This window comes from Cynocephalus volans, chromosome 4 (assembly GCF_027409185.1).
Source record: "Cynocephalus volans isolate mCynVol1 chromosome 4, mCynVol1.pri, whole genome shotgun sequence".
NCBI lineage: Eukaryota > Metazoa > Chordata > Mammalia > Dermoptera > Cynocephalidae > Cynocephalus > Cynocephalus volans.
Genome location: NC_084463.1, coordinates 49,122,952 through 49,144,967, shown reverse-complemented (window position 1 = coordinate 49,144,967; position 22,016 = coordinate 49,122,952). Strand labels below are relative to the sequence as shown.

Below are 22,016 nucleotides of genomic sequence, written 5' to 3'. Positions count from 1 at the left end.
AAGAAAGTAGAAACAATGTGCACTTATATTGCCTTTTATAGTTTCTCATTTACCTTTACAGTGGCTCCATGTTTTTTTTGTGTGTGAATTTGTATTATTGTCTGGGGTTATTTGCTTCCAGGCTTAAGAACACTTTTTCTATTTCTTGTATTCCCATCTACCAGCAACAAATTATTTCAGTTTTGTTAATCTGGGTATAGTATATATTGCACCTTCATTGTTGACACATAGCTTTTTCTCTTCTTTCCTCTTTATGATAAATTATTATGTCAGAACATATTTATTAAAATGCCATTCTTAGATTATCCTAAACAGTAGCCGCTGTTCTCAATCTTACTGACTATCACCAGATCCCCGTGATAATAATCTCTGAGCAATTTTGGTCTCATTCTACCACTCAAGCCCACATCAACCTTGATGACTCAAGCCAGGCATTTCTCTGTTTGAAAAGAAAATTCAGTGGTAGCAGGGGCTTGAGAAACCCATGCACAGAACTCCTTGCCAAGTCTGTGGCAGAAACCAGGGAAGAAAAGGGAAAGTTCAGGCCCATCACATACACTCAAAAACACACAAAAACATATAATGAAATATTTGACTGATGCATATATGGATGAATGAACAGGACCTGGGGGTTTGGGGGCAAATAATTATCAGATACTGCAAGTGTAAATTGACACAGGATTATGGAGTGCACCTACCCTATGACCTGCTATTTTATTTCACTATATACACAATAGCATTTTCCCAATTGTACAATAAAATCCATTGGAGACTCACAAATTAGTTTATTGGATGAAAACAAACATCTTTTGATGAACTGGAAGAAAGTTACCATAATAATTTCTGGCTTGTTAAATCTTTTCAAAGAATGATTACATATTGTGATGATGAATAAGCTAACTATCCTGATTCTACCGTCGCACGTAGTACACAACTACTGATAGTTAACTTCGTACTACACAAATATGTATAATAAGTTACTTCAAAAAAATTAAAAACATTAAAAAATAAAATAAAAATAAAATGAGGTCAAATAGGGAAACAGTTTTTTTCATACTTTAAAATGCATCTGTAGAAAATAGACTTGGGTTCTATAACAGCGATATATATATCTATATAACAGATATACTAATATCAGAAATAAAAATTTTAAAAAAGGAACTTATTAATATCATCTACTCATTTGCCCACATTGAATTTTCCCTTTATCACCACAATGTCTCTCATCAAATAAGGATTTAATCAAGAATCAGAATTCCTCATCACCAACATCTGGATAGAGACCACAGCTGTTCCATCACGGCCTGGTGTCCCAGTAGCAGATTTCCCGCTGGAGAAATAAAGATTTCCTCCATTGTTCCCAAGGGGGAACCACAGAGGCTTGTGGGAAATAAAGTCTCATCCTCCGTTGACATCGCCTGCAGAGAGCTATGGAACCGGCCTTGTGTTTCTTCTGCGCATGTGCCGCTCAGTTCGCTCTGCAACCTGGGAAAGGTAGTTTGGCTTTGAAATGACGTCATCCGCACGGGATCCGGGCAGGGCTGTTCTGGGTTTCTGGTGCGCATGTGCGGCCTTGCCCGTTCCCCTCATCTTCCGGAGGCTGCTGCCACCTCCACGGTGCTGACGAGATTCTGTGGTTGGAGTCTGTGTCCTTGAAGGTGGGTGCGAGGGTGAAGGAGGGGACCCTGTGGAGCAGACGGGTGTCTCAGCGTTTGGTGGAACAGGTCTGCTGGTCCGTGTGAGGCGGGCGGAGCCTGATGGGCTGGTCTGAACCATGGACCTGGGCTGGGGAAGGGGGGCCTCCCCCTGTTCTGTCGACTGCTTCGTCAGAGGAATGTGGGCCTGCAGAAGGCGGGGCTTGTCCTTCCTGGAGAACAAAAGCCGGTTGCAGAAGCTCCGCCATTGGGGGCCAAGACCAAGATGGCGGCGGGTCTGGAGTGGGGGCGCCTGAAGACAGCGTGAGCCTGGGAGGTGTGCGGTGAGTTCCCGTTGCGGCCCTGCCATGAGGGCACCTGGTACTAAACTAGTGACATTCAGTTTACTGATGTGTAAGATGAGCGCATTCGCAATAGTAGCGAAATTGCCTCAAGTTCCCAGAGAAAGAATTGTGAAGCGTGTGCACACTCAGTGTTACTCTCTGCAAGTTGTATCTGTGGGGCGTCTTGGTGTCTCTTTTAGCAAGTGTAGTTTCTGTTCCCTCCAGCACTGTGTAGCCTGCCTAGCACTTCTGGTCCGAGTCTACAGATGTTTGTACATGACCGAGTCTCCAGGGACAGTGACTTCTAGGACAAAGATTGGGCCACTGGCTGATGGTCCAGTTCTCTTAGGAGTAAAGGAGGTGTTAAAAAGTTTGAAGGATGGTGCCCAGTGAATTGGAATCTCCCCTGCAAGAATTCCCCTCTGACCTGAGACCTCTCAATAGTGCTTCAGTGCACAGGCAAAAATGTCCCAGAAGGTCAAGATCCTGGCTTTGCACAGCCCAACCCATTACTGATCTCAGTGTCTGGAGTGAACACGAGTTGGTTGATTGAATGAGGTGTTCTCGTGCAATAGCTATTGGGGACTGGGTGCTATTGAAAGATTTGCACCATCTTTCAAAAGAGACATGAGTTTTGGGCCGAGCCTGTGGCGCACTCGGGAGGGTGCTGCGCTGGGAGCGCGGCAACGCTCCCAGCGGCCGCGGGTTCGGATCCTATATAGGAATGGCCGGTGCACTCACTGGCTGAGTGCCGGACACGAAAAAAGAAAAAAAAAAAAGAGAGACATGAGTTTGAGTATAGGCGAGGGCCTAGGAAATGTTACTTATAGTAGGGGGCTTGAATGTATGGCCTGGAATGAAGGAATAACCTGTCATATCTGAGAGGATCTGCCTACAGTGCCCTCCAAACACGCTCTCGTTTCTTCTATCTTCCCTGATTGTTTCGAGTGTCTGAGCTCTCTCAAACATAGCCTATCACCATTTGTGGCATCTAGAGATAATCCTGAGGCTCTCACTATCCTGATAGTTGTTCTCAATAGTTCAGGAAGTGTTTGCCAAGTTATTCCTACCTTATTAGAAAGATTGTTTATAAATGGATTTTAGGAGATGTGATTTGCCCATGGTCACATAATCTGTTGATGTTACACAGCCTGACTTTTTGGATAATGTTATCCTTTTGCCACACTTAAGTCAAAATAAGTGACTGCATGCCTTCACTCATAAGTGGGCACTAAAAAATAAATGTATAAATTAAAAGAAGGAAAGAAAAACAATCAATAATACATTGAACTTTTCAAAAGGAGAGCTGAGGTTACCAGAGGGGGGAAAGGGGAAGGGGGAGGGAGGAATTGATAAAGAGCTGTGAAAAATGATGACATTGTATATTGTTGAACATGCCAGTTATCCTTATTTGAGCATCACATGTTGCACACAGGTATCGATATTCAACTCTGAACCCCACAGATATGTACAATCAACTATGTTACAATAAAACTAAGATTAAAAAAATATAAAAAATCATTTGTTTACTTTTAAGATTATCTTTGTGAGAATGAAATTAACTTAGATTAAACATTGCTTTAATATACTTTGCTTTAAATATCACTATCCTTTTTTATTTCCAAAACTTTCTATGGATTATATGATTTCAAAGGGTAAACAACACAAGTGTTTTCCACTTAATGTCAGTAATCTGTTCTTAAAAATTATGAAATCTGCAAGGATATAATGGGAGCCTATTTAACATTATTTAAAATGGGCAAATTAGACTGCATCACTCTTCTCCTCCACACCTATGTCTTTTTTCTTTTCTTTTTTTTTTTTTTGTGACCGGTAAGGGGATCGTAACCCTTGGCTTGGTGTCGGCTGCACTGTGCTGAGCCAGTGAGCGCAATGGCCATCCCTATATAGGGTCTGAACCCGCGGCCTTGGCGCTGTGCAGCTGCGCTCCCAGCGCTGCACTCTCCCGAGTGAGCCACAAGGTGGCCCCACACCTATATCTTAAAATGTAATTAAGTTACAGTGTAATACTTGCTTATAAGTAACAGACACTTTTTATTTTTTATGTTTTTAGGTAAATAGACTTGTTTATGACTTGAAAAATAAATTTTAAAAACTTACAACATACTTTACTGATGCAACCAATTGCTTTATATAATTCACGTGGCCTCCCTGAGCTCTAACAACCTCACTGAAGTCCATCCAGTTGTCATTCTGTGTGATTTTCAAAACTTTTGTGTGTGATTTTGAATTTCTATTGACTATTTTTGACATGTAATTTAAAATGTCTTCTTCCAAATAATTTTGTTTCTATTGAGTTCTGGCATCTTCTGTGTAACAGTTGGTATTTGCTAAGGAAATTGGTAAGAAACTAACCAAAATTCAATGACTTATAAAACAGAAATAAACACAAAATGCATTTCATTTGCTACATGTGTATTTGCTATGGAAACGCTTTTTCGAGTGTGCTCAGGTGGGCAGTTTCTATGTTAGTGTTGCCTGGATTACAAATGAGGCTTCAGTCAGCTTGTGCCCCGACTGAGGCTGGTTGGTTTAAGATGTCATCACTCACTTGCCCTGTAGTTTTTGGTGGCTCTTGGGTAGGTCCTGTGTCTCCAACAGGGTAGCCCCAGGCTTCTTTACAACATAACTGTGTCTAAGAAGGCAAGCACCAACGGCAGTCACTTTCCGAAGCAATGTTTGCATCACATTTTCTAATGTCTTAGTGGCCAAAGAAAATCAATTGCAAAGCCCAGTTTATTGCGAGAACATACTATATGAGAAGATGGATACAGGGATACCTGACACTGGAAATTATTACTGGAAGAGTGTACCACAAGAAATATGTATCATGTATGTCTTTTCTTATACTTATGGGCAAAAAATGTTGGGGTGCAAGATGTACACTTTTCTGATGTTTAGGTATATAAAAGCAAGATATGTTATAGTGGAAACACTCATGTGGACTCCTGTGTGAAATCCCTGTATTAATAGGCAAATGGTTAATACAGCCTAGGTATATTTTATCACATTAATTTTAGTGAAGACATGATATTTTGTTCTTTGGTTTAAATGATTAAATTATATCTTAAGGTAAAATTAGATGTTGCTAAAGCAGTAGGTAATCTGTGAGGGGACTTCAAAAACTGTATTGAAGGATTCACATTATCTTTTAATTTAATGTTTATGCAGACTTTTTAAGTACCCTCATCGGTTTTCATTAACCCCAAATTAAATTGTCTGCTTTTTGTCAATTAATGTATTTGTAGATGCATCTTCAGTTAGTTATGTGCTGCCTCTTTTTGAGGCATAAAGGACTATCATCCAATAGGGAGAAAAGTCTGTTGTGTTGCTGGTGGTGGTGGTTCTTGTTTCCAGCTAATTGGCAGTGTTTTGGTCAGGAGAATCTAAGATCAAGTCACACCAGTTCTCTTCTTAATTCACTCCATTTTCTTTCTCCTTCAGCTGTGCAGCCAGAGTGCTATTTGCATTTCCAAGAGCAACAAAAAATGAATAAGTCTTTGGTGAGTTGTTTGTTTATGTTCTTTACTTTGTCTGACATTGTATATATGACCTTTATGGGGTCCATGAATTAAAATAGAAAAATATAAATAAGTAAAACTTAGCTTGTGGGAAATGTAGGAATAAAAGATAAAGTTGGCATGTAGACACAGCAGGTAGGCAGAAGTTAGGATATTCCATGCTGAGTGCAAATTTGTCTCCAGTCCTTTTGATGTCATGGCAAAAAGGAACTTTTGTTTCTTGATTGAAATGAAATTTGAGAGGACAGTATGCTACATTTTTTACGGAACATCCAGATTTGTTGCCACCAAAGTCTGACAGACAATTTTCATTGAGTGTGTTGTGGAAGGTTTTTTTTTAACCACCAATTTGAAAACAAATACTTTCAGTTTTCTGCAGTAAAAACAATAACCTAGTGCTTAAGAACAATTCCCTTAAAAAGGTTTTTCTGGAATTTCTAAAACAGTGTGAACCCAACAGCTTTTGGAAGGCCTTATTTGATTCACAGCTAAAACCTGGATCATCGGGAGGATGGAGTCAACCACAGATTCTTGAATAACTCTATAAGTTTCTTTCAGTTCCTGTGTTCATGCAGGTGTGTAGCACACTGTGCAAAGTTATATTTTCTGGAAAATGTTCTCACCATTCATTTGCTCTTGAACCCACTCAATATAGTTTTAGTTCAGTTCTTCAAAAGTTTGCCAATCACCTAAATTTTAATCAATTTCAATGACTATTCTCTAGCCTTTGCCTTACTTGAATCTTCTGCCATATTTGAAACTGCTGTTCATGACCTTTTCCCAGAAATTCTTCTGTGTTACTTGCTAGGATGACCTCACTGATGATTTCTTTTTTCTCTGAATTCTTCTACTTTCTATTTGTAGCAGAGCCCATCCAAGCACTCCATCCTGGGCCCTATTCTCACTCTGCAATTCTTCTTGAGAGATTCAATCCTCTGTAGTTTTCAGACCTATTCCTCTCCAGTTTGTACCTCTTTTCCAGCCTTTCAACCATAGATTAAACTCCCTGTTGAATACTTCCTTGTAGCTATTAGAAATGTACCTTAAGGTAAAAAAAATTCAAGACCACAGTTTCTCACAAAATGCTGTCATGTGCACAATATAATTTTCCGCTCTCAAGAGCCTCAGAAATGTTTTGCTGTTAAAGAACGGGCTGAAAGCCCAACATAAACAGGTCCTGTGGCCTGTCATCTGCTCCTCCAGAAACACCCACCTCACAGTGAAGACACTGGCGGGAACGTGTGGGCATTTCCTTTCAGAGAGGGCTGGTGGGAAGGAGAGGCACCTGTAGACACTGGTCTGATCAGTTAGTTATTCCCACTGGCCATGTGCTGTAGTTCTTTGAACAGGGCCTGGTCCTCTTCCCTGGAAAGTTTCCTCGTGACTCTTTACACTTCCCCTTTGGCTGTCACAATTTTCTGTCAGTATCCTTATTCCTCACATGCTTGGGTTTGTACTTGACCAACTTTTTTTTTTTTTTCTATTTCTTGCTTATAGTAATTTGGGGATCCAATGGCCTCTTTTTCACCTTTTATCTAACTCTGGCCTTTTGATACAAGAAATGATGTAATCATTACTTTAGAAAGCACAGGCTTCTGTGCATTAAAATCCATTAGACCAAAACTACCCCCACAGAGCCGACACAGGCTCTTTGATTTTTAGCCTCCATTCAAAGTGTGTCATGTAATTTTCAAATATTTGAGACTTTGTGAATATACTTTTGTTGTTGGTTTCTAATTTAATTTTATTGTGGTTAAAACATATTTTATAGTATTTCAGTCTTGAGACTTGTTTTATAGGTCAGTGTGTACTGTGTCTTGATGAGTGTTTCTGTATTAGTCTGGTTTTTTTTCTTTTCTTTTCTTTTCTTTTTTTTGTTTTGTTTCTTACAACAGAATATGTGAAACTGGACAATGCATTAAGAGAAGAGGTTATATTTTACAATTTTGGAGGCTAAGATCAAGTCCAGGATCTTCTTCATGGTGGGGCCTCTGTAGGGAGTCCTATGGCAATGCAGATTAACACATGGTGGGAATGGCAAGAGCACTTTCATGTGCCCAGTGTACAAAGCCACCAGTCTATGCCCATGATACCTCATTAACACATTAATCCATTACTTTGTAAGTGGATTAATGTATTCCCCAGGGCATTGTCATCACAATCCAGTCACCTCTTAAAGGTCCCACCTTGCAAATATTATAATTGGATTTCCTACCCTCTTAACACTGTTATAATAGGGATCAAGTTTCCAACACATTAACATTGGTGGACACATTTACTCATAGCAGCTTCAGATTGTACTCTACAAATATCAATTAGGTTGGATGGGGAAAACATACTCAGTTTCCCCTCCTATACTCAGAACACACTGCTGGCAGCTGACACCAGATACATGAGGATTTCTCTTCATACACTAAGCCCAGAAGCAATTTTGCAGCAGAAATCAAGCAGGGTGCATTTCTAATTCAAATTTATTTTGGCACTATCTACTTGGAGGTAGCATCATATCTCATAAGTTAAGAGCTTTATCCCCAAGACTATCCCCACTTCAGATGCCAGTTGCAAGTCCATGTTCCTGGATCTTCTGACTGGCTCCCACAATGCCCTTTTTTCTCTTTAGTCTATATTAATTTACTAAAGGGGCTCCAAGAATTCAGTGAAACATTTACTTACACTTATTCATTCCAAAGGACATTTTGAAAAATACAAATAGGTGAAGAGATACAAAGGGTGAGGTCTGGAAGGGTCCTGGCACAGGAGGTTCCATTCCCTTGGATATGAGGTACACCACCCTCCTGTCTCACGGATGAGTTCAACTGTCCTGAAGCTCCCTCAGCCCTGTGTTCTTGGGTTTTTATGGAGGTCTCATTAGGCACAATTGATTGCAGCATAGGCCACTGTTGATCAACTTAACCTTCAGTTCCTCTCCCCACCCTGGAAGTTGGGGGTGTGGGCTGCAAGTCCCAACCCTCTAATTACAAAGTTGGCTCCGCTGACAATCAGCTCCCATCCTGAATTTACCCAGGTGCAGCCAGCCACCAGCCAACTGATTAGCATGCAAAGTGACACTCATCACTTTGAAGAGTCTAAGGATTTTAGGAGTTGTATGCTAGGAGGCAGAAACAGAGACAAATATACATATCCATAATATGATATAGTTACAATTTTGTCAATTGTATCTGTATTCTTCCTGACAATTTTATCTGGTTATTTCATTAGTTATTGAGAGAAAAGAATTCTGCAACTATGAATGTGGATTTGTCAATTTCTCACTTTAGCTCAGTTATTCTTTTCCAGGTACACTCATGTGCCACATAACATTTTAGTCAACAGACCCCATTTATATCTGTGCAGTAATCTACATTACATAGTCCAGGTATGTAGTAGGCTGTACCATGTAGGTTCTGTAAGTGCACTCTATGAGGTTCATGCAGTGACAAAGTTGCCTAATGACACATTTTTCAGAACTTACCCAGTCTTTAAGCACCACATGAGTGTACTTTGTGGCTCTGTGTTTAGGCACAGACATAGTTATAATTGTTACATCTTCCTCATGTATAATCCTTCTGTTATTATGAAAGGGCTGTCTTTTTTCCCTGTTGATATATTTTGTCTTGAAGTTTCTTTTTGCTAGTATTAATATCTCAACTTAGGCTTTTTATACTTACTGTAAATGTAGTACATCTTTTTCCATTTTTTAAAATTTTACTCTGTTTGTGTCTTTGTATTTAAACCATGTCTCTGTGGATAGCATATAGTTGGGTCTTACTTTCCTATCAAGGCTGACAGTCTCTGCATAAAGTAGAATATTTAGTCCAATTCAACTGAAACAAATTATTAATAAGGTTAGAGTTAGGTCTGCTATTTTGCTTCCCACTTTCTCTTTGTCTCAATTGCCATTTTGTCCTCTGTTTTTACTTTCCTAAATTGTTTTTGGGTACTCAATTTATTTTTATTTATTTATTCATTTATTTTTCAGTATGATCAACTACTGGCCTCTGAAAATTATTTTCAAAATAATCTTTTTAATTTCAGTAAAAAAACACATATACACATATAAATTTAACCATTTCTTAACCTTTAAGTGGTGTTAGGTATATTCACACTGTTGTGCAGCAGATATCCAGAACTTTCTATCTTGGAAAACTGCAAGTCTGTACTCATTAAATGACTGCTCTCAATTTCCCTCTCCTCCCAGTCCTTGACAACCACCATTCTACTTTGTGTTTCTAAAAATTTGACTTTCATCAGTGGAGCCATATAATATCTGTCATTTTGTGAGTGGCTTATTTTCCTTTGCATAATATTATCAAAGTTCCATGTTATACAATAAGACTGTGAGGACTTTCTTTGTTTTTAAGGCTATCTAATATTCCTTTATGAAAATAAAATGTTTTGTTTCTGTATTCACATTTCTCTAAGGACATCTGGAATGCTTCCAACTTTTAAGTGAATAATGTTGCCATGAACACAGTTGTGCAAATATTTTGCACTACTATTATTAATTATTTTGGATTTATACACAAAATTGGATTGTTGGATTATATGGTAATTCTAATTTTAATTTTTTTAAAAGCAACTGTATTATTTTTGTAGTGGCTGCACCATTTTACATTCCCACCAACAAAACAGTTGACAAGGGTTCCAATTTTGCCTGTGCTTGTTTTTTTCTATTGTGTGTGAAGTAATATGTCATTGTGGTTTTAGTTTGCATTTCTTTAATGGTTAGTGATGTCAAGCATGTTTTCATATGCTTGTTAGCCATTTGTATATCATCTTTGGAGCAATGTCTGTTCAAGACCTTTGCCCATTTTTAATCAGGTTATTTGTTTTTTGACTTGTGAGTTGAAGGATTCTATGTATTCTGGATATTAATTTCTTGTGAGATATATGATTCACAACTATTTCCTTTTTGGGGTGCTAATGTAAATAGTGTGGTTTTTGTTTTTTCGTTTTTTGTTTTTTTTTACTTCAAATTCCACGTGTTTGTTGCTAGTATATAGGAAAGTGATGAAATTTGCATATTAACTTTGGATCTTGCAATCACATTATAATCACTTATTAGTTCCAGAAGTTTTTTTGTCCGTTTTGGATTTTTTACACATTATCATATGATCTGTAAACAAAGACAATTTTATTTTATTTTCCTTTATGTATGCCATTTATTTTAAGTAGTTATCTTATTGCATGAGCTAGTACTTTAAGTACCATGTTGAAAAGAGGGGTGAGATGGTGCATTCTTGCTTTGTTTCTGATTTTGCTGGAAGGCTTTGAATTTCTCACCATTAAGTATCATATTAGCTGTAGTTTCCGTGGATAGACTATCAAGTTGATGAAGTTTCCCTCTAATTCTGGTTTACTGAGAGTATTTATCAGGAATGATGCTGTATTTTCTGTCATGCTTTTCTGGTTCTATGCTGTGATCATAAGGTTTTTCTATTTAAGTCTGCTGATGTGATGGATTATATTAATTGATGTTCAAATGTGTACCAGCTTTGCATGCCTGGAATAAATCTGACTTGATCATAATGCACAGCTCTTTTAACTACATTTTTGGATTAGGTTTACCAATATTTTGTTGAGGACTTTTGCATGTATATTCATGAGTGGTAATGATTTGTACTTTTCTCTTCTTGTAATGTCTTTTCCTGGTTTTGGTATTGAGGTAATGCTGCCCTCATAGAATGAGTTGGGAAGTACCAATACACAGTAGGGAATTGCTATAATTTCTTCCTTAAATGTTTGGTTGAATTTAACATTGTACACATCTGGGAAGGATGTTTTCTGCTTTGAAGATTATTAATGATTTACTCATTTTCTATAACAGATATATGCTTATTCATATTGTGTATTTCTTATTGTGTGAATTTTGATAATTGTATCTTGTGAGGATTTGATCCATTTTATCTAAGTTTTCAAATGTGTGCAAGAGAATTAGTCATAGTATATCATTATTATCCTTTTATGTCCACAGGATCTGTAGAGATGCCCCTCCTCTCATTCCTAATATTGGTTGTTTTGGTCCTCTTTTTCCATAGCCTTTTTATAGGATTCTTAACTCTATTTATCTTTCCAAAAAATCAGATATTTTGTTCTTTGTTTTTGAAAGTCTCTATTGAGTTTCTATTTTAAAATTATTAATTTTTGTGTGTGTGTGTGTGTGTGTGTAAAAGCATACATAACTTTACACATTGTTTCCAAAATTATTGGATACAACCTATTATATGTTAGATCAATTCAGAATAAGAAAAATAAAACCTTTTATTTTACTTCCACTTATTTCTTCTTTAATTCTGTTCCTTTTTTTATGGAGGTTAAGATTTCTGACCTATATGCATCTTTTTCTCCTGTCAACAGAAATTCTTTTCATATTTCTTGCAAGACATTTACACTGGCAGCAGATTTCCTTAATTTTTGTTCATATGAGAAAGTCTTTATTTTTCCTTCTTTTTTGAAGGATGATTTTACAGGGTAGAGAACTCTAAGTTAGTGGGTTTCTTCTCTTGACGCTTTGAGAGTTTCATTTCACTGAGTTCTTACTTGCATGGATTCTGAGCAGATTTTGTATGTAATTCTTATCTTTTCTTCTCTATAAGTAAGATTTTGTTCTCTTTTCCTTTTTGTAGTTTTTTTTTAAAAAATTGATTTTCAGTGTTTTAATAATGATATGCTTAGGTGTAGTTTTTGGCATTTATCATGGTTGATATTCTCTGAGTTTCCTGGGTCTTTGCTTTGGTGTCTGACATTAATCTGTGGGCGCTCTCAAGCATTATTGTTCCAAATATACATTCTGTTTCTTTTTGTCTCTCTTTCTATTTTTTTTGGGGGGGGTTATTCTCATTATTCTATGGGACAATTTTGTAGTTTTTCCCACAGTCCTTGGATATTATGTTCTTTTCTGTCTTAGTTCTCTTTGCTTTTCAGATTTTGAAGTTTCTATTGATGTATTTTCAAGCTCAGAGATTCTTTTCTCAGCCTTGTTCAGTCTGTTAATAAGCCAATTAAAAACATTCCTAATTTCGGTTACACTGTTTTTGATCTGTGTTACTGTTTTTATGTTTGTTTGTTTGTTTTGGTACTTCCTTAGAACTTTTATGTGTACTTTCATTGCCCATCTGCTGTTGAGTAATGTCTACTTTATCCATTTGATCCCTAAGCTTATTCATCAGAGTTTTAAAATAAAACTTGTTTGACAGTTTTAACATTCTGATCATGGCTTTTTCTGATGCTTGCTCTATCACTTCCAGCTGTGTTTCTTTACTTGTTTATTCTGTTTTTTTTTTTTTTTTTGTCTTAAAAATGCCTTGTAATTGTTTTCTTTATAGCCCGATATGATGTAACAGGGAAAAGAAACTACTGTAAATATGCATTCAGTAATGTGGTCTTAAGCTGTGGAGAGGGGGGAGCTGTCTTGGTCCATTTGGAGTTCTTTAACAAAATATCTTAAAGTAGGTAATGAATAAACAATAGAATATTCTGGCATATTTAAATGTTTGCCTTTTTGCTCTCACAGGTGAAAGCAAGGGGGGAGATCTTTTTTATTATTAACTGTAGGATCCTGTTCATGCTTTTGACAGTGAATTACATAGTACTTTGGTTTCCTGCTATGACTGGGTCTCCTGGAGTTTTAACCCTCAGAGTTGTCTACAACTCTATTGATGAGCCTCCATCAATTTGTCAGTCACAATTTAAGTTTTCAAGCTCTTACGCTGTTTCCCGTGGTGGTTTCCAATAGTAAATATCCACTCCTGTAAGCCATGACTCCATATATTTGCCTGTCTGCCTCTCTAATCTTTGGGGCAGCAGTGTGCTCTGTGTCCTTTTCTTTCTTACTGTTCAAGAAGAGTTATTGATTTTTCAGTCTTCAGCTTTTTATTTGTTGTTCCAATGGAGTGATGATTTCCAAGTGTTTTTCTTTGTGTGTGTGTGTGTGTGTGTGTGTGTGTGTGTGTGTGTGTGTGCAGGAATAGAAAACTGGAACGTATTTCTAGAAGTACCTTTTTAATGTTTATGTAGATAATCAAATGATTTTCCTTCATAACTATGAAAGTGATCAATTTTATTGGTAAACTTCTTAATACTGAGTTTTCCTTTATTCATGAAATAAATTCAGAAAATTTTTCCTGATCTTCACAGTCTATTTCTCTTCTTCTATCTTTATATATTAATGTTTCTGCAGATTCCCTAAAATTTTAATTTAATGTTATAGATTCATTAACTCTGATTGCTAAAGGTATCAATGAAATTCTGATATTTTCTCAGTCTTAATTATCAGCTTAGATATCTGTCCTAAACACTGAAATTATATATCTAATTGCCATTTGGACATTTTCACAGATATTTTAATTATAATGTGTTCAAATCTGTGTCACTTCTGCATTATAGTTTTTTTTAAAACCCATTTTCCAAATTTTACTTTACAATGCCAATACCTATGTAGCTGAAATCATGTAAATAGCCTTGAAATAAGACTCTTATTTTTATTCTCTGCACAGCAAATTAGAACCATATTCTGCTCCTGCTTTTTCTTTCCTTTTTTCCTCTTTGCTATGCTCACTGCTGTGTGTCCTGATGACAGGTGATCATCTATTACTCTGTTTTTCCCCCTATGATTCTCCCATAAGCACCTTAACCATTCCCTTCTAGTGGATGAATGTCAAATGCAAATCTGATTATGTTATTTACCTGTCCTTAAACGACCTTATTATTTAACCTCGTGGTTTGAAAAGTGGCAGTATTCACCCCGGGGTGGGCACAAGCAAATTTTTGGACACAGAAAGAAAATTTGGAAATGTTTGGTACATGCTTTTAATTTGAAAGTAATTTAAAGTCAACAATGAGTGCATAAGGTTTTTGATATTTGATTTTGGTCAAATTGTTTTTATCCCATCCCCTATACCTAGTACCGTATGTAGTTCTCTTAATATATTGTGAGTTGTTTGTGCCCTTCTGACTGGACTTTTGCTGTTTACTCACATACATTACATGGAAAGGCTAAGCATCTTTGGCATTTCAGTGGAGTTGAAATTGAACACAAAATAGAACTCTATTTTCTCATTCTTTCTTAAGCCAGTCTATATTGAACTTGGTTCTAAATTAGTTCAACTTGCACTTTTTTTCAGGTAATTATTTATACTTATGTCTTCATACTAATCATAGATCCCTTGGAGGAGTAGAATTTTATTCATCCTTTTATCTGTAGCAAGAATGATGGTCTAGATCTGCAAAGTGGCTTTGTAGTAGTATTTTTTATAATTAATAATTTATTACACTTGCAGAATCTTCCTGTTGTGATTTTTATTTCTTCTACCATATGGAATACTGTACCTGTTGTAAGATACCTATGTACATGCACCCACAGAATTATGAACTTCCAGATTTCCATTTTGTGAACCAGGTCTCATGACTTGAGTTGAGGAGAAATGTGCTGTTACAGGGGTTAGTGTCTTTTGAGGATGTTGCTGTGGACTTCACATGGGAGGAGTGGCAGGACCTTGATGATGGTCAGAGGACTTTGTACAGGAGTGTGATGCTGGAGACCTACAGCAACCTGGTGTCATTGGGTGAGTGAAACTCCTCAGTGTCAGGGGCAGTACTTTCTTCCTCTATGGTAAATAAAGGAACCACTTATAAGATTTAATGCTATTTAGGTAGGATTTTATTCCATAAATAATGCATCATCCCTCTCCAAAGAAACATTCAAATTGGCCCTGTCATTTCATAGCATCTTAAGATGAGCTCTTGTCATCCTTTCAAGAACCTGACAACAATTTTGCAAAGTCCCTGTTATTATCCATTAAAGGGTACTGCATTACCAAACCTGAAGTGATCTTCAAGTTGGAGCAAGAAGCAGAACAATGGACAATAGACTCCCAAAACCAGAGTCTACAAGGTCAGTATGTCCTGGGCACTGAGGCTGGAAAGAGTAAGGTCCAGCAGATTTTGGTCATGTTCAGCTGTTTTTACCAATATATTTGCTAGATTTCAGACCAGAGAACTCCTGGCCTACTTAGAAACTCATGCATTATATAATCTCCAAATAGAGCTCTAACACTTATATACCCACGTTTTATTTTAATGAGTAGTTCATATACTTCCACAAATCTAATCTCTACCTTTCTTGTTTTAGACCCTTTTATTTACTGTGAACTTTATCAGTATTCTTGGTATCTCTCTTTTGGTCCATTATCATGTACATCTCCTTCCAGAATGTTTTAGTCCATGTTTTTCTACTTGTAATTTTATACCTGAAAACGGGTAATTTATAAGGAAACAAAATTTATTTTTTATAGTTATGTAGGCAGACAAGTCCAAAGTTTAGGTATCACATCTGGTGGGGGTCTTCTCATTTGTAGGGACTCTCAGCAGAGTCCACAGTTGGTGCACTGTGTCACAAGACGAGAGTGGCAAAAGTGTGTCCACATGCTGTTTAAAGCCACCAATCTACCCTCAATAACCCATTAAGTCACTATTTCATGAACAGATCAATCCATTCATAAAGGCATGGCCTTCACTATGTAATAACTTCCTCAAAGCCTTACAGTTCAAATACCATAGTTAGATTTTCCACACTCTTCATACTGTTAATATGATGATCAAACTTCAATATGAGTTTGGGGGAAAATTTAAATTATAGAACAAACATTTATTTATACACATATTTTTTAACTACATCATTATTAAGTGGGTTTTAAGTACTGTTTATTTTATATATATTTGTACTTAAAATAGCAATAATCTAAATAATGTCTCTTTCAGAGGTTTCACATTCTGATGAGAAACAAGATAATAATATACACTAAATATTTGTATTAGAATCATGAGGAATATGTAACCACAGTGAGAGAGACAGAAAAGTGGGTAGTGAGAATTTAAGAAGGATATCCAGATTGGGCAGTTCTAGGAAGATTATTGTTTACTTTGGCATAGCGTAAGTTCAACTTAACTCTTTTCCAAATTTAACATATTATACTTGCATAAGTATAAAATTGAGAGTTTAGAGAGGACATCACTATTGGAGCTACAAATTTGGAAATTGGTGGCTTACAGCTGATTTTTAAAGCCATAATTATATAGGAGGTTACCTAGGGAGTTGATAAGAGGATGAGCAAAGAGGTCCAGAAGTGAGCATTGTGTACCATGAATCAGAAAGTATGAAGCTGTTATGGATACAGCATAGGCACCTGGAAAGGAGCTACTGGACTTGGAAGGAGATTCAGGAGATTGTGGGTCCCAACATCATGTGAACCAAGAGTTTTATGTTGAAGGGCTCAGATTTTTTTGTGGAGTACTGGAACTTGAAGTTAGCATGTTCCCCTTCTCTTTGTGAATATTATTCTAAACCAACAAAGAGAACAAGGAATGTACACAAGACTTTATTTTTTATGGAAATAGGACACAACTGAAACTTCATTGCAAAACATAAAAGCCTTCAGAAGCAGCAAATTATAAAGCAGAGGTGTGTGCACCAGAAAATAGAGGTAGAATGCCAGTTAAACTCAGAAGGAGCTAAATAGAAATGGAAATATTGTGGGGACATCCTGGGTTGACAACCAAATATCTTAAACCTGCAGAAAAGGGGTGCACAGTGTGGTAAAATGGAGCTTTTTGAGAAGCAGAGGCAGTGAGGTTAAATGAGAAATTTGTAGTAAGATGTCTTTATCTACTGTGTGGGAAAGGAGATGTTTTATCTGAAAAATTTCCAGGTGTCTATAGCCTTTTTGTAGGGAAGAATGAAAACTAAACAAACAATAGGGGCAAAATTCTGCACTAAGCCAAATTTCTGTTTAAAGGAAAGAAAATTGGTTTCCTGCTGAACCTGAAACTACCTGATCCAATAAAGTATTGCCATACTGAAATCAGAATAAGAAGGGAAAAAAGCACTATGTGATACCCACTGTTGTTATAAGAATAAAATAGAGAAATAAAATAAGTTAAACAAATGTCAGATGATAAGCACTTGGTTGAAAATTATGACCAAGCATAGGTGAAAGTTTTACCAAATATTTTCTTATGAATGAAAAATAAAATTGTACATTAGAAAATATGTTAATACAATTTATTACATTATTGTAGTATGTAGGAAACATGTATACTTATAAATCCAATTTCTATTATTCATTTTTGTACAATCCTATGCCATGAGAATATGAAAAAACTTCTTTACTTTTACATGCTCATTTTAGCAATACTTATGTGTGACTTATGGATATGGTAATTTTTTCTTATTTTAGATGTTCAGATAGTCGAAGTTCTAATTACAAAAAGCCAAGAACGTCATGATACATATTTGCAGGATGTTGTAATTACCAACAGCAATACATCAACTGAGGAGAGAGTTGAAATAGAACAAGCATTTCATTTGAGCTCAAACCATATTTCAAGTTCAATTATAAATAATGAAAAGTATTTAGGACTGAGGTGCAAAGAGTTCAATGTATGTCAGAATGTACATCCTCCTAGAGAGGCTGATTGGATGCATGCTGGAGAGAAATCTGATGAGGCTAATATAACTGGAAAATTGTGGAGACATTGTGAGTATCTTAATCAGCATTCCAAGATTCATGTTCAGCAGCAGGCTTTTGAATATAGTGGACAATGGAAATCCTTCAACACAAAGCCAATATTATTGGAACAGAAGAAAGCGTATATAGGAGAGATGTCCTGTAAATTTGAGTATGGGAAAGTCTTTCATAAGTCAGCTGTTCTTGCCCAAGAGATAATTCCAGTATCAGAGAAAGCTTTTCAGTTTGACATATGTTGGAGAAAGTTCTGTGAAAATTATGAACTCACTGAACAGCAGAAAATACACACAGAAGAGAAACCCTATAAATATAGTGAATGTGATAAATCATTCATGAAGAAATTACCCCTTACAATCCATAAGAGAACACATACAGGGGAGAAGCTATATGTGTGTAATGAATGTGGGAAAACCTTTCACAGTTCCTCAAACCTCAGCAAGCATCGGAGAGTTCACACAGGTGAGAATCCATATGAATGTAGTCAATGTGGAAAAACCTTTCACAGGAAGTCACACCTCAGCAGGCATCAGAGAATTCACACAGGTGAGAAACCATATCAGTGTAGTGAATGTGGAAAAACCTTTTATGAGAAGTCACTCCTCAGTGAGCATCAGAGAACTCACACTGGTGAGAAACCATATGAATGTAGTGCATGTGGAAAAACCTTTCACAGGAAGTCACACCTCAGTGTGCATCAGAGAATTCACACAGGTGAGAAACCATATCAGTGTAGTGAATGTGGAAAAACCTTTCACAGGAAGTCACTCCTCAGTGAGCATCAGAGAATTCACACAGGCGAGAAACCATATGAATGTAGTGCATGTGGAAAAACCTTTCACAGGAAGTCACACCTCAGTGTGCATCAGAGAATTCACACAGGTGAGAAACCATATGAATGTAGTGAATGTGGAGAAACCTTTCACAGGAAGTTACACTTCAGCAGGCATCAGAGAATTCACACAGGCGAAAAACCATATGAATGTAGTGAATGTGGAAAAACCTTTCACAGGAAGTCACTCCTCAGTGTGCATCAGAGAATTCACACTGGTGAGAAACCATATGAATGTAGTCAATGTGGAAAAACCTTTCACAGGAAGTCACTCCTCAGTGTGCATCAGAGAATTCACACAGGTGAGAAACCATATGAATGTACTGCATGTGGTAAAACCTTTCACAGGAACTCAGGCCTCAGCAGGCATCAGAGAATTCACACAGGTGAGAAACCATATGAATGTAGTCAATGTGGAAAAACCTTTCACAGGAAGTCACTCCTCAGTGAGCATCAGAGAATTCACACAGGTGAGAAACCATATGAATGTAGTGAATGTGGAAAAACCTTTCACAGGAAGTCAGTCCTCAGCAGGCATCAGAGAATTCACACAGGTGAGAAACCATATCAGTGTAGTGAATGTGGAAAAACCTTTTATGAGAAGTCAGATCTCCGCAAGCATCAGAGAATTCACACAGGTGAAAAACCATATGAATGTAGTGCATGTGGAAAAACCTTTCACAGGAAGTCACACCTCAGCAGGCATCAGAGAATTCACACAGGTGAGAAACCATATCAGTGTAGTGAATGTGGAAAAACCTTTCACAGGAAGTCACTCCTCAGTGAGCATCAGAGAATTCACACAGGCGAGAAACCATATGAATGTAGTGCATGTGGAAAAACCTTTCACAGGAAGTCACACCTCAGTGTGCATCAGAGAATTCACACAGGTGAGAAACCATATGAATGTAGTGAATGTGGAGAAACTTTTCACAGGAAGTTACACTTCAGCAGGCATCAGAGAATTCACATAGGTGAGAAACCATATAAATGTAGTGAATGTGGAAAAACCTTTCACAGGAAGTCACTCCTCAGTGTGCATCAGAGAATTCACACTGGTGAGAAACCATATGAATGTAGTCAATGTGGAAAAACCTTTCACAGGAAGTCACTCCTCAGTGTGCATCAGAGAATTCACACAGGTGAGAAACCATATGAATGTACTGCATGTGGTAAAGCCTTTCACAGGAAGTCAGTCCTCAGCAGGCATCAGAGAATTCACACAGGTGAGAAACCATATCAGTGTAGTGAATGTGGAAAAACCTTTTATGAGAAGTCAGATCTCCGCAAGCATCAGAGAATTCACACAGGTGAAAAACCATATGAATGTAAAGAATGTAGAAAAACTTACTCCAGTAAATCATGCCTCATTGTACATCAGAGAACTCACACAGGTGAGAAACCATATCAGTGTAGTGAATGTGGAAAAACCTTTTATGAGAAGTCAGATCTCCGCAAGCATCAGAGAATTCACACAGGTGAAAAACCATATGAATGTAAAGAATGTAGAAAAACTTACTCCAGTAAATCATGCCTCATTGTACATCAGAGAACTCACACAGGTGAGAAACCATATGAGTGTAGTCAATGTGGGAAAACCTTTCACAGAAAGTCAGACCTCACCAGACATCAGAGAATTCACACAGGTAAGAAACCATATGAATGACAACAATGTTCAGAAATTTTCTAAAGTAAATCAGACTTCAGTGTATATCACAATACTCACACAGGTGAGACACCATATGAATATAAAGAATGTACAAAATCTTTCTACCATAACTTGGATCTCAATAAACGTAAGAAAAATCACACATAGAAAAGGCCCTATGAATACAATGTGTTAAAAAACCTTCAAACATGTCAATCTTCAGCATGCATCAGAGATTCACACAGATGAGAAGCCCTATGTATGTAATGAATGTGGAAAAACCTTTCACCAGAAGTCAAACCTCAGCAAGCATTGGAGAATTTACGCATGTGAGAATCCAGATGAATGTAAAGAATATAGGAAACCTTTCTACAGTAAAGCAGACCTCCGTGTCCATCAAAGAACTCACACAGTTGTGAAACCATATGAATGTAATGAATGTAGGAAATCTTCCTACCAGAAATCAAACCTTACTAGTCATGAGCACACTTCAGGATGCATCAGAGAACTCATGTAAAAGAGAAAACCTATGAATGTACAGCTGTCCATTCATATCCACAGGGGATTGGTTTCAAAACTTTCCATAGATACCAAAATCTGTGGATGCTCAAGTCTTATATGAAGTGGTGAGCTAACATTCTGCTGCACAATTTCACATCATGTCTAGATTACTTATATTACTGAATACATTAAAAACAATATAATTTGTTGTAGTTTTTTGGTATATTTTGAATTGCCATACTTTCTTTTTTTCAATTATTTTTGATTTATAGTTGGTTGAATCCATGAATGTGGATTTTGTGGATATGAAAGGCTGATTGTAATGAATGTAGAACATCTTTTGTCAGAAGTCACACCTAAGCAGACATCAGAGAACTCACATAAGGGAGAAATACTGCATGGCAAAGACTAGCTAATTTTTTCCAGAAACACACACACACACACAAAACACTGTCTTTTGTACTGACAGCTTTTTTCAGCAAATGGTGCTGGGAAAATTATATACACTTGCAGAAGGATAAAGTTGAACCCCTCACTCAAATCACACCCATTCAGAAAAGTATTCAAAATAGATCTCTTATTGTTTGTAGGAGATAAAATTATAAAACTTATAGAGAAATAATAGAGTAAATATTTGTAATTATAAGCTAGGTAACAATTTCTTAGAAATTCCACCAAAATCACATTCTAGAGAAGGAAATAAAAAGATAAACTGCATTTGATAACATTGTGACACTTATGTTTTTCAAATGAGGCCATAAAAAAAATAAAAAGACAAGTTAATTAATGCAAAATAAGTTTAAATTATGTATCTGTGTGAGGGGTATATTTCAGAATAAAGATGAAACTCTTAAAAGTCAATAATAGACAATCAAGTTTTTAAAATGGACAAAGGATTTAAATACACATGTCTACAAAAAACATGCAAATTGTCAATAAGTTCGTGGAAATATGAACATTATTGTGATTAGAGAAATGCAAATGAAAACCATAA

The 22,016-nt window shown here is 36.8% G+C and overlaps 1 pseudogene; it reads left to right on the top strand.

The window, feature by feature from the left end:
• Positions 1–2,254: 2,254 nt before the first annotated feature.
• On the top strand, positions 2,255–21,438 carry LOC134376116 (zinc finger protein 717-like; annotated as a pseudogene).
• The last annotated feature ends 578 nt before the right edge of the window (positions 21,439–22,016 follow it).